Source organism: Ahaetulla prasina, chromosome 2 (genome assembly GCF_028640845.1).
Source record: "Ahaetulla prasina isolate Xishuangbanna chromosome 2, ASM2864084v1, whole genome shotgun sequence".
NCBI classification, from domain to species: Eukaryota; Metazoa; Chordata; class Lepidosauria; order Squamata; family Colubridae; genus Ahaetulla; species Ahaetulla prasina.
Genome location: NC_080540.1, coordinates 246,479,976 through 246,492,014, shown reverse-complemented (window position 1 = coordinate 246,492,014; position 12,039 = coordinate 246,479,976).

The following is a 12,039-nucleotide window of genomic DNA, read 5'->3' as shown; positions in this document are numbered from 1 at the left end:
CGGCTGTCGTTTGAAGATCACTTGCCGGCCGTCTCCAGGAGAGCTTTTTACCAGGTCCGCCTGGTCCGCCAGTTACGCCCCTTTCTTGACCGGGATGCCTTATGCACGGTCACTCATGCTCTCATCACTTCTCGACTGGATTATTGCAATGCTCTCTACATGGGGCTACCTTTGAAGTGTACCCGGAGACTGCAGTTAGTCCAGAATGCAGCTGCTGGTGATTGAGGAGCACGCGTTGCTCCCGGTAACACCACTCCTGCGCAGTCTGCACTGGCTACCTGTGGTCTTCGGGTGCGCTTCAAGGTTTTGGTTACCACCTTCAAAGCGCTCCATGGCTTAGGGCCCGGTACTTACGGGACCGCCTGCTGTTCCACATGCCTCCCACCGACCCGCACGCCTCACAGAGAGGGTCTTCTCAGGGTGCCGTCCACCAAGCAGTGTCGGCTGGCGGCCCCCAGGGGAAGGTCCTTCTCTGTGGGAGCACCTACTCTCTGGAACGAACTTCCCCCCGGTTTACGCCAATTGCCTGACCTTCGGACCTTCCGCCGGGAACTGAAAACTTATTTATTTATACAAGCAGGACTGGCCTGACTTTTTAAATTCTAAATTTAAATTTTAAACTTTTAATGGTAATTTTATTGGGTATTTTTATGGTCAACCGACGGTTTTAATTTGGCCTTTTATTGAATAAGCTTTTTAATGGTTATTTTAATATGTATATTAATTGTTTTAAATGAAGGCTGTACACCGCCCTGAGTCCTTCGGGAGAAGGGCGGTATAGAAGTTTGATAAATAAATAAATAAATAAATAAAATGAATTTAATAGTTACTTTTACATAATAGTTATAGTTACTTTTACATAATTCAGTAATTCTATAAACTACAAATGCATCAATATAATTTTTAATATGGTAAATATTAATAAATATAACTCATACAAATAGAATTTCTTTTGGGTCCTCCATAATTGAACTTTTTAGAGAAAAGAGAAAATACCAGGAAAAAATATTTCTGGGTGCAAGTTTATGTCCTTTCCTGGGAGAAGGAAGGCCCATTAAATTCATTGCTACTTTTGCGTAAAAATGCTGTGAGATTCTGCTGTTATGGCTAGGCAACAATCAGGTATCTTTTTACTTAATTTCTCCTGAAATTAATAAATCAGGTCTGAAGAGACTTGAATTCTATTACACTGTTAGGTATTCCAAAGTATTGGCATTTAGTGCTCTACTCATTCTTCCTTCTGCTTATTCGTAAAAGATGAAAAATACCTTTATAATTGTTCATTCTTCCTCTCCTACCCTCCCAAAATGGATCTAATTTCATGTAATAGGTTTACAGATAGAAAGTGAGTTCACAATGACATCATGTTTTTTTGCTTTGCTCCAGGTTATTTTGACGGATACAAAATAGAGCATGTGTTCTGAATAAAGTAGAAGACAACAAAATTGAATTCAGTTATTTAGTTCTGTTCAGGTTTTTTTATAGCATCATGTTATAAAACAGCAGATGTACTGTTACCTGGAACACATGTTCCATTTATGGGCAAATTCTGTTGCAAAGTATCCTTTAGGGAGTGATAATAAATTGTATAGCCTTTACATCATTGTTTTCCTACCTCTACAAGTTCTGCCATAGATATAAATAATGTTTATGGGAAAATTTTAGTTTTACTGCCTGAATGTGTTTGCTCATAGCTTTTACTAAAAGAATAAATTAAGTTAAAGTGGAATGACATGGATGGATCGATGGATGGAAGGAAGGAAGGAAGGAAGGAAGGAAGGAAGGAAGGAAGGAAGGAAGGAAGGAAGGAAGGAAGGAAGGAAAGTAGGTAGGTAGGTTTTTAAGGCTGTCTGCAGAGTTACAGAATTTCAGATTTTTTTTACTTCAATTTCATAATTGATATAGGAAATTCAATTTTGTTTCCAATTTTGCTCACAGATTACAAATATTTAAATGCAGGAATATTTTTTCTAAATGAGAGATTTAAAAGTAAGCATCTGATCCATTTTAATTATTATAACCTGATACACATGGTTTGTTTTTGTTTTTGCTCTAAAACATCTAAATGGTACATTATGAAATGAGTTTATGATATAACCAGAAGTGGTCAAATATAAATATAATTCAAATTTATTGTTATCCTCACCATCTTTCTCTTCATCCTCATCAATATTGAAGAAACCAAGGAAAATTTAGATAACTAGGGAATGAAAATCAAAGTTTAATTAATTAGGAACAGAAGATCTAGGTGATGGTCACACACACAGTAATCTTAACTAGTTTATAAATTAAATCAGTACACTAGTAGATAAAAATATCCCAAAATATTCTGTAAATGATTGTTACTCTTTCATTCAACATTATATTGTATCAAAACAATGTATTCAGTTTATGTAAGCATTTCCACTTATGGTTGGTCAAAATAATCTGTTACTCACCACCGATGAACTACAATTGTTTCTTATCCAAGATATACCCAAGATATCAAGGCACAGATCATTCAGTGTCCCAATTACTGAAAATCACCATCAATTTGTCAGTCTTGGTTATCACCATCAAATGGGACTAAAAGAGCAAAAGGGATCCATGATACTGTCCGTAAATCAGCTTTCCTGGGAGGAAGATGTTCCCTCAAGCGTATAAAATTCTATTTCTTTAAGTCACTGTATTTACCAGCCATCATAAACTCTGCCTTCACTGGATTTAGTTTCTTTATGTTTTTCTTAACCAAGCTTACAAAATGCATCCTGTCATTTTCTGAAGCAGACTTTTCCAATCTAGCACCTTTTAAACATGTTAAGTTTTAACTTGCAAGCTGACAGAGATTATTGAGACTTATTGAACACGTATAAAGAATATAATTTTTGGATGGGCAGAAGAAATAAACTTGATCATCAATAGCTAATACATCATCCACCCAGAAATATTGTTTAATTTTAATCTTATCTAGAAATTTTGCTGGAAAAATATTGTTGCACTCTTTGACATTTTATTTATTTATTTATTTATTTTATTTGCATTTATATCCCGCCCTTCTCCGAAGACTCAGGGTGGCTTACACTATGTCAAGCAATAGTCTTCATCCATTTGTATATTATATACAAAGTCAACTTTTATTGCCCCCAACAATCTGGGTCCTCATTTTACCTACCTTATAAAGGATGGAAGGCTGAGTCAACCTTGGGCCTGGTGGGACTTGAACCTGCAGTAATTGCAAGCAGCTGCTGTTAATAACAGACTGTCTTAGCAGTCTGCGCCACTCAAGGACATAACTTTCATTATTTAGTAAACTTTAGTAGTAACCTTTTTCATTTGGTATTATCATAATGTAGGGTTTTCTGGATAGCACGTTTTAGAGAGAATATCAATCCTAGTGTCATACAAAGATTGTCACGATGGACCTGGGCATTTATGAAAATCCATTTACCAGACTGTAAATTAAATGTTTGTGATAAATCAATATCCAGTTTAGTTATGTTGAAGTGACCTGAATGTCAAATTGTTTGAGTTGGCAGGTCCCAGGTCTCAACTTTAAGCCATGTCTTGACTCTGAGCCATGTTGGCTTTTGCTTTTGGTTATAGAGACTCTTATCAATGTATGGTGAGAGATAAGTAGAAGTATTCCAGTTTCTATTAGAAGGGAAATCCTTCTCTGCAAGTACTATATAGCAGGGGTCTCCAACCTTGGTCCCTTTAAGACTTGTGGACTTCAACTCCCAGAGTCCCTCAGCCAGCAAAGCTGGCTGAGGAACTCTGGGAGTTGAAGTCCACAAGTCTTAAAGGGACCAAGTTTGGAGACCCCTGCTATATACCACAAATAAGGCAGCATTTTATAGGTATTCCTTGACTTATGACAATTGAGCCCAAAAGTTCTGTTGCTAAATGTGACATTGTTAAGTGAGTTTTGCCCCATTGCATCTTTCTTGCCCTATTTTACGATTTTTTGAACCACTTCAGTTTTTAAGTTAGTAACACGTTTGTTAAGTGAATCTGGATTTTCCCCATTGACTTTTTAACATAACATAACAATAGAGTTGGAAGGGACCTTGGAGGCCTTCTAGTCCAACCCCCTGCCCAGGCAGGAAACCCTGCACCATCTCAGTCAGATGGTTATCCAACATTTTCTTAAAAATTTCCAGTGTTGGAGCATTCACAACTTCTGAAGGCAAGTCGTTCCACTTATTAATTGTTCTAACTGTCAGGAAATTTCTCCTTAGTTCTATGTTGCTTCTCTCCTTGATTAGTTTCCACCCATTGCTTCTTGTTCTACCCTCAGGTGCTTTGGAGAACAGCCCGACTCCCTCTTCTTTGTGGCAGCCCCTGAGATATTGGAACACAGCTATCATGTCTCCCCTAGTCCTTCTTTTTGTTAAACTAGACATACCCAGTTCCTGCAACCGTTCTTCATATGTTTTAGCCTCCAGTCCCCTAATCATCTTTGTTTGTCAGAAGATTGCAAAAGGTGATCAGATGACCCTGGGACACTGCAACGGTCATAAATATGAGTCAGTTGACAAATGCCTGATTTTCATCTTGTGACCATGGGGATGTTGCAAAGTGTGAAAAACAGCCATAAATCAGTTTTTGTTGTTGTAACTTCAAATAGTCACTAAATGAAGCGTTGTAAGTTGAGGACTACCTGTACTTCCATCTTCTCCACTTGGAAGGACATCACTAATATTTTAAAGATAACTCATAACAGTAATGTTTAGCACGGGATTCCAACCCAGTGTAAGAGATTCTCCTTTCACTCATCTTTCAGGGAGGGTGCCCACCTTCAGATCTTAATTCTTTTTTCATTACGTTGATTTGTCTTCTAACAGTGTACAAAATTAAAAACAACAGATAGTAATAAAAAAAAAATCAAACATATTGTACAGGAGGCAATTTCCAAGAACTAAAATCAACCAGAAACAAGTAAAAAAAAATTAAGAATAATATAATCAAATCTTCAGAAAGTTAGCTAGGATTGGGGCAGGGGTGAAATGCTCCCAGTTTGGACTGGATCACCCAATCTGGTAGCAATGGCGGCTCAGAGAAGCAATAGCGATGATGGTTCGGAGAACCGGTAGCAAAAATCCCTTTTTAAAGGCTCCTCTGGTGATCCCAGCTGAGTTGCCTGATCATCAGAAGCTTTTAAAAGCATTTTTTAACAACCTCTTTAGTTGTAAAAAGCATGGAAATGCTTTTAAAAGTTGGCCACGCCCACCCAGTCACATTACCCCCCCCCCACCAAGCCATGCCCACAGAACCGGTAATAACAAATTTTACATTTCACCCTGGATTGGGGTCATATGGATGGGGAGGAACAGGCTCCAGCTCAACCCTCCAAGACAGAGTGGCTGTGGGTTCCGGTGTCCCGGTACAGTCAGCTTACGCCATCGCTGACTGTTGGGGGTAAAGTATTGGCCCCCAGGGGGAGGGTGTGCAACTTGGGCGTTCTCCTGGACGATTGGCTGTCCTTAGAGGAACATTTGACGGCCGTTGCCAGGGGAGCATTTTATCAGGTTTGCCTGATTTGCCAGTTGCGCCCCTTCCTTGACTGGGTCTCTTTACGCACGGTCACTCATGCCCTCGTTACTTCCCGCCTGGACTATTGCAATGCTCTCTACATGGGGCTCCCCTTGAAGAGCACCAGGAGGCTCCAGCTAGTCCAGAATGCGGCTGCGCAGGTGATAGAGGGAGCACCTCGTTGCTCCCACATAACACCTATCCTGCACGGCCTGCACTGGCTGCCAGTAGCCTTCCGGGTGCAATTCAAGGTGCTGGTTATCACCTTTAAAGCACTCCATGGCTTAGGACCAGGCTATTTACGAGACCGCCTTCTGCCACCGATAGCCTCCCAACTACCTGTGCGCTCCTACAGGGTGGGCCTTCTCAGGGTGCCGTCGACCAAATAATGTCGGTTGGCGGCCCCCAGGGGAAGGGCCTTCTCTGTGGGAGCTCCTACGCTTTGGAATGAGCTGCCTCCGGGGTTACACCAACTCCCCGACCTCCGGACCTTCAAACGTGAACTGAAGACTTTATTATTTCATCATGCGGGACTGGCCTAAGCATAATTTTAAATTGTAATTTTAAATGGGTTTTATGTCGGTCTATGACCATTTTAGTTTTGATTCGGCCTATTTAAATATTTGTTTTTAATTATGTTTTAAACTTGCTGTTTGTATTTGTGTTTTAATATGGCTGTAAACTGCCCTGAGTCCTTCGGGAGAAGGGCGGTATAGAAATTAAATTATAAATAAATAAATAAAATAAATATGAATCTCAGAGGGAATGCTTCTTTCATTGGAAGACAGAGCAACAGAGAAGACATGTTTGCAATAGTGGTGAATACCTGTAGCTTGGGTGCAGGATGAGGGTGGAGGTTCATTTTCCAAACTTGTGGATTGGTTTTAAAACAGTTCATTACTTAGTAACATCTTCAGTGGAGTTTAGGGGATGTCAGTGTTAGTGTTCTTCTGTTTATAAGGGCTACATGTAGTTGGTAGGTCTTGTGATGGGGAGATTATATCAGGGAACGGTCAGGTCACGTGAGGGTCTTGTGATAGGTCTTGTGTTAGGGAGGTCATGTCAGGTGAAGGTCATTGGGAAGTGAAGAGAAGTCATGTCTTCTGGGTCTCACCAGATGATAACTGTTTAGATTATGGGCAGAGTCACCCTGTCAGATCTTATCCCAGCAACACAAATATTTGTAGAAAGAGAGTGAGCTTTCTGAAAACCTTCTAACTGTTATCCCAGTAATTTTCTCCTCTTGTTATTTTTTATGGTGGTTTTTTTCCCATCATAAATGGAGAGTGAGCTGAGGTAAGTTGACACCATTGCTGCAAGATCTTTCCTGGAATACATCTGTTCTACAGAGAGGGAACAAATTACATGTCTGGAATAAAAGTAGTGTTAAGGAAGGTGTCTGGGGAAGTATATGATGCTATTTGCATATTATGCAGATGAAAACCTAATAAGAAAAGGTATATTGGCAGGGAATGTGTGTTATCTGGCACTGATGCATAAGCCAAAATGGGATACTGCAGCATAATCTCCAGTAATGTTATTTTCCAATTTAATTTTTTTTTAAAAAATTACAAAAATGAAACCCAGTAAAAGAAAGCAAAAGCAGTACAGATAAATCAGTCGTGCTTGTGAAGCCATCCAATCCAGCTCTGTCCAAGTAACCTGGATTAAGATGGGGCTCTCTATACCAGGGGTCTCCAACCTTGGTCCCTTGAAGACTTGTGGACTTCAACTCCCAGAGTCCCTCAGCCAGCAAAGCTGGCTGAGGAACTCTGGGAGTTGAAGTCCACAAGTCTTCAAGGGACCAAGGTTGGAGACCCCTGCTCTATACCACGAAGCTCCTGTTAGGAATTCTGCTCAGCTAAAAAAAACAAGAAATAGCCAGGTGTTCCATAACACTTCCATTCAGAGCCTTTTTGGGGTTTTTGAGTGCATTTCAAGGAATGTTACGGAGAACAAAAATTGAACACCATCAATATTAATGATCTAAACTGGGAAGATTGCTTTTAGTGCACAAATTAATTACCCTAATCACAGGGGTTTTTATATTCATTTTAATGAAATAACTATTTATTTCACTGAGTCCTGAGCTTTTCTGTTGCAAATAAGTTACATTTACATGATAAATACATGAAACTGAAATGGATGACTAAATTAACTGAGAAATGAGAGGGGTGGTGGTTGGGTGGGGGGAAGCTTTTAAAAACACAGTGTTTATAAGAGAAAGAGCCAGATTAATGGATTAGTTTTTGGGTGAGCATCTGTGATTTTTTTTTTTCATGAATGCCAAATGGAATTTAATAGGTCTTGAGCCTTGCCTTCAGTACCAGTATTTCCATATTTAATGTTTTTAGGCTTAAGAGTGTTGATTTTAAAAGCCTCATTTATTTCACTATGGCAATCGATTCCACAATCAATTACCGTATATACTCGAATATAAGCCGATCCGAGTATAAGCCGAGGTCCCCAATTTTACCCCAAAAACTGGGGTAAACTGGGGACTCGAGTATAAGCCGAGGGTGGGAAATGAGGCACCTACCGGTTGGGGAACCCCTCCCTCCCTCAGCTGAGAAGGCTGGCGGCTCCCCCGCCCCGCCCTCTCACTGCACCGGCAGGGCTTCCCCGCGCCGTCCGGTAAAATGTGAAAAAAAGAAAAAAAAAAAACTCGAGTATAAGCCGTATATACTCGAGTATAAGCCGAGGGGCTTAAAAAAAAAACAAAACTCGAGTATAAGCCGTATAGACCCGAGTATAAGCCGAGGGGACGTTTTTCAGCACAAAAAACGTGCTGAAAAACTCGGCTTATACTCGAGTATATACGGTAAATTAGATTACTCGCTTGTTTTCTTATCTTCTTTCTTCTCCCATAGCAGCCCATGTCTATATATATGACTGGGGGTGGGGTGAGTTCTTTCCTTATTTAAAAAAGACCCCACAAAACCCAGATAGATAGATAGAATTCTTTATTGGCCAAGTGTGATTGGACACACAAGGAATTTGTCTAGGTGCATGGAGTATCCCTGTCCTTAAATCCCTTTATTCACATTTCACGATAAGCACTAACCATGCTAGGGAAAGGGGGATAGGGCAGGAGAAAAAAAATGCTTTGGGAATTTCCAGTGTGCCTTTTAGCATCTATGTGTTTTGAAAACTTTATTTACTATGGCAATGCTTTGAAGGGCTGCAAATTCAACAGAGGGGAGATTTGAAACACATTCCAGCTCGTTTTTTGATAAGGGTTCAGCCAAACAGCACATCCTTCTCGGCTTTCCCCCTTCCTGTCCTCCCAGTTCAGCCACCAGAGGCATCTCCAGTTTCCTTTGATTTGAAATGATCAATTGCAGCTGTGGCAGCCAGGCAGGGGGCCTCAGGCACAGTCCAAACAAGTATGTCTCCCAATGCGCTAGGATTTACATTTCAATTGCTGCCACATTTTTAAAAAGATAATTATAACCTTTTTATATTAATATATTTTTTCTCCATGGCTGCTCTGATATTTTAGCAACATAAATATTAATTTAGTACATCAGGAAGAACACAAGCTTTCTTCAAGGGAAATGGCTTGAATAAAAATCAGTTATTTTTTTTTTTAAAGCCCACATCCAGATGGCGTCAAACATGTTATCAGAATCTCAGAGCAATAGCCACATTAAAAAGCTTTTTTTTCCCCTTCAGAGTCTAATTCTACTTTTTCTGGGATTAGTAGTTTGGAAAATAAATTGCAGATCCAATAGAACATGTCAGCCAAGTTGTTGGTGATTACAATAATGCCATTTATCAGGGTAAGGAAGGACTGCCTTGATCCTAACACTATATTGTTAAGAACACATACAGTATTAAAATCGTGTGTGTGTTTGTGTGTGTGTGTGTGTGTGTGTGTGTGTGTGTGTGTGTGTGCGTGCACGCGCATGTATAGGCAAAGAAATATATTATAGCAAAATATAGCAAAAGAATTTGGCATTTGCATTTAATATTGAAGTTTAAAAATGAAAATAGTTTGATATTGGAAACGGTTATTGAATAATTATTGAATAATTATCAGAAATATAATGTGTCTCTGTTCCTCTCTCTCTGCTTGTGTGTATTTTTCAGAAGAGGGGTTTAACTTTTTTTAAAAATAATTTTTATTAAAGATTTTTTTAAAAAAAAAAATTTTTTGACAATTTTCTTCTTTACATTTCCACATCAGTATACATCTCTTATATATCATTTTCCCCCCTTACTTCAATTTACCTTTGTCTATAAATCTGGTTCTATTTATTTATACGTATTAATATATCAATATACTAAACTACAATCATACATTATGTGTCATTTCCATTTCTACAAGTTTGTTACTAAGTTCTAACTTCTATATCTTCTTCATTTAATCTTTCCTTACCCTTTACACCTATCCTCTGAATTTTCATCTTGTGACCATTGGGGTTTTGCAAGTGTGAAAAACAGCCATAAATCAGTTTTTGTTGTTGTAACTTCAAATAGTCACTAAATGAAGTGTTGTAAGTTGAGGACCACCTGTACTTCCATCTTCTCCACTTGGAAGGACATCACTAATATTTTAAAGATAACTCATAACAGTAATGTTTAGCACGGGATTCCAACCCAGTGTAAGAGATTCTCCTTTCACTCATCTTTCAGGGAGGGTGCCCACCCTCAGATCTTAATTCTTTTTTCATTATATTGATTTGTCTTCTAACAGTGTACAAAATTAAAAACAACAGATAGTAATTAAAAAAAATATAAACAAACATGTTGTTGTTGTTAGTTGCGAAGTCGTGTCCGACCCATCGCGACCCCATGGACAACGTTCCTCCAGGCTTTCCTGTCCTCTACCATCCTCTGGAGTCCATTTAAGCTCTTGCCTACTGCTTCAGTGACTCCATCCAGCCACCTCATTCTCTGTCGTCTCCTTCTTCTTTTGCCCTCAATCTTTCCCAGTATTAGGTTCTTCTCTAGTGAGTCCTTCCTTCTCATTAGGTGGCCAAAGTATTTCAGTTTCATCTTCAGGATCTGACCTTCTAAAGAGCAGTCAGGGTTGATCTCCTCTAGAACTGACTTGTTTGGTCACCTTGCAGTCCAAGGGACTCGCAGGAGTCTTCTCCAGCACCAGAGTTCAAAGGCCTCAATTCTTTGTCATAATTTCCTGAAAGTATTCCTAGCAAAAATAATTCTGGTTTCATATCTATTTTCTGTTTGCTTATCTCTTCTAAATATATTCTTATCCTATTCCAATATTGTTTTGCTTTGGGGCATGTCCACCACATGTGGTAATAAATTCCCTGATTTTGTTTACATTTCCAACAGGTTGATGAAGTATTCGGGAACATTTTAGCCAGTCTTGCTGGTGGAAGATGCCACCTGTAAAACATTTTATACATGTTTTCCTTATAAGCTACTGACATTGTCAATTTATAGTTTTTGTTTTAGAGTTTCTCCAATTTCTCCAGTTCAATATTAGAGCCAACGCTTTTGGCCCAGATATCATAGTTTCTTTGACTACCTCCTCCTCCATTTTATATCTCAGTAAATAGATGATTACAATAATGCCATTTATCAGGGTAAGGAAGGACTGCCTTGATCCTAACACTATATTGTTAAGAGCACATACAGTATTAAAATCAAGTGTGTGTGTGTGTGTGTGTGTGTGTGTGTGTGTGTGTGTGTATGTGTGCGCATGCATGTGTGCACATGCGCATGTATAGACAAAGAAATATATTATAGCAAAATATAGCAAAAGAATTAGCCATTTGCATTTAATGTTGAAGTTTAAAAATGAAAATAGTTTGATATTGGAAATGTTTATTGAATAATTATCAGAAATATAGTGTGTCTGTCTCTGTTTGTCTCTCTCTCTCTGTTTGTGTATATTGTTCAGAAGGGGGGTTTAACTTTTTTTCTCCTTTGTAGCAAGCAACATTCTATTTTTTTAAGCAGGTATTTGTCCCAAGATGAAATAACTGTAATGTGATTTGGAAACCTCAAGTTTGCTTTGAATTCTTTATCTAGATGCCAAATTAAACATATATGGTGTGATCCCATATTTTATGTCCTTTGGGCTGCTTCCTTAGAACTCCACCAAGCAGCATTCCTTAGTGCTATTTGACTTCTTCTCCATTTGCTTTATAAGGAACTTTGTCATTTTTAAACATTATTTCTTATGCCAAGTATTTCAGGAACGATGATGGCCCCACTTTTGTTCGGTATCAGACACAAAGAATTTGCTGACCATAATACCTATTGCATAGATACACAGTAGAACAGATGGGCCTCGTGTATGATAACCACGATATGGTTTTCCCAATCAAAAGTGTGTTCTGCTAACAAAACCTCATCCTATTTAAAGTATTGTTATGTTGCACTTAATTTCTTTAGCCAGTTATTCACATTGCTTTTATTGAGACTATGGAACTGTTTTGCATTTTTCTGTGGTTGCAATCTTCCTTTATTCTTAATACCAATGCATGACTTTACTTCCTCCCAATGCACACACAGCAGGAAAAGCAATCAGATTGTAATAACAGATATTGG